Source organism: Dendroctonus ponderosae, unplaced genomic scaffold (genome assembly GCF_020466585.1).
Source record: "Dendroctonus ponderosae isolate FM_Combo_2020 unplaced genomic scaffold, Dpon_F_20191213v2 Dpon_F_20191213_2, whole genome shotgun sequence".
In the NCBI taxonomy this organism is placed as follows: Eukaryota; Metazoa; Arthropoda; class Insecta; order Coleoptera; family Curculionidae; genus Dendroctonus; species Dendroctonus ponderosae.
The window spans coordinates 13,541,589-13,543,646 of NW_026018165.1; the positions used below are offsets into that span (position 1 = coordinate 13,541,589).

At 39.7% G+C, this 2,058-nt stretch overlaps 1 long non-coding RNA gene across 1 annotated transcript; it reads right to left on the reverse strand.

Annotated features, from left to right (window-relative positions):
• Window positions 1–566: 566 nt before the first annotated feature.
• Window positions 567–1,215, reverse strand: LOC109544428. The gene is made up of 2 exons (XR_002172581.2): window positions 873–1,215; window positions 567–818 (listed from the first exon to the last, which is right to left on the reverse strand). It is a non-coding gene; the product is annotated as an uncharacterized LOC109544428 (long non-coding RNA).
• Window positions 1,216–2,058: the final 843 nt, after the last annotated feature.

Here is a 2,058-nt window from a genome sequence, read left to right on the forward strand (position 1 = left end):
AGTTTCTCAAGAACCATTCGAGCCACAGAATTCGTTTTGGCATCGTTGGATAGAGAATTGAAAAGTCGATTCAGTCGTAGCAACGTGAGTGAGGAAATCCGAGTAGTTTTGACCCAGAAAGCGAAATTTGAATATCAGACACGTAGGTGCAAGATTATGCCAAAATTCCATGTTGTCCGTCCCATTTTTGCTCATTTCTCGGAGGCAAAATGAGCAAGAACGCTCATTTGTACATCATTCTAGACAGACATAAATGGCCTTTTTAGAAAGTGAACCATGGATGGGGAAATGTTGGCAGTTTTCTCAAAAAAGGCTTGAATTCAAGAAGTTTTAGATTTGCGTGGTTTTTTTTTGAGTTGCAAAATCCACTTGAACATGACGCTGCTTTTTTCGAAGTTTCTCAAGAACCATTCGAACCACAGAATTCGTTTTGGCATCGTTGGATAGAGAATTGAATGGGGGGGAGTAGTCATGACCCCCATGAGCCCCCCCCTGGATCCGCCCTTGCTGTCCAAACGCAAAGGGTTTTTGCTTCGATTTCTATGCGTTTGAAAACTAGATGAAGAAACGGTGAAAATAGTGTATATTGTCCAGCTTAGAGCTAATAAATAAAGCTATGTCGTTTGGCAAAGTTGAGTCCTGGTATCAATGAGAAAGTTCCTGCACATGGTAAGCTATGCTGCGATACGCTACAAGAGCAAAGTCCCGCCCCTAACAGCGCTCCATACACAAATAAGCTGATCATCACCAACAAAGTGACCAGCCACTTTAGCATTGTCCATCTATAGCGCCACAACTTGTTCTTCCAAGACCCTTTTCTGGAAATAACAGACATTTCATCTCAACCCCTGTTTCCGTTATGCTATAGAGACCTTTCGCATATACCCAAACTGTTGGTTATGTTCTGTTCCGCACTTTCAATTTGCCTCTTCACCAGTTTTATAATTGGACATTTAATGTGCCGGATCTCGTCAGATACGCGCTTCTGTCTTTTTAAACTCTCCAGCGATGGACATTTTGCAAAGGCAGTCAAGTCAGATGAGAACATGTAAAGTGTGTAAACGTTGTGTAAAATTTCTGTAAAAACTAAACATTACTTTGTGGTGTCATTTTTGACGAATGAGACGAATGGAAAATGACAGATTTTTGAAATTTTCTGAAAATGTTCCAAAGTTGAGATTATTCACCTGAATTAGGTATACACAGTTGTTCGAGGTTTCCTTCCTTGGCTGTTCACAAATTAATCGATAATTTTCATCGAGGTAAATTGAAACTGCTTTATGTAAATATAAAATTCTATTCAGCAAACAAATAATAATATTATGTGAGAACTGAATCTTAAATCGATGATTCACAGTGGTATGTATATTCCTGTAGACCACTGCGAAGACATAAAATGGCCATTTAAACCTCAAACCGGCTGTAAATCCTGCAAATAACGAATAGCATCAGGACGGCTTCTATGATGGTATTTAATTCCCGCAGACCATCGTGATTGTTGAATGGTCGCTTCCTAGTGCATCTAATTTATGGAGTGTCATTTGTAAAGTTGGCGTATTTGCGCTACGGATATTAGTTGTCTGTCAGCTTCTCTGTTTATGCTTTTGATTCCGGACGGATTTTTATCGGTTGCTTTGGCTGTTTGTTGTGCCTCTAATGATCTTCGAGACTCGAGTTTCAACATGGATTTATGCAAGTAATTTACTGACGGATGTAGAACTATTTGGCTTGAATGGACGTTCTAGTTTCAGCTAGATTTTTTTTAGTGATGATTAAGCCTGATTTATTTGAAGTTGCTGGTTATTTAAACTGATTTATTAGCTAATTTTCATCAATTTTTACTGATTTCTGACGTCTTTTATGTTCTTTCTTCTTCATAGGGAACCGAACACCGAAAAATCCTTATGGTGCCTTCAAGGGCGGACCCAGGAGGGGGGGTCATGGGGGTCATGACCCCCCCTTGAATTATCTATCCAACGATGCCAAAACGAATTCTGTGGCTCGAATGGTTCTTGAGAAACTTCGAAAAAAGCAGCGTCATGTTCAAGTGGATTTTGC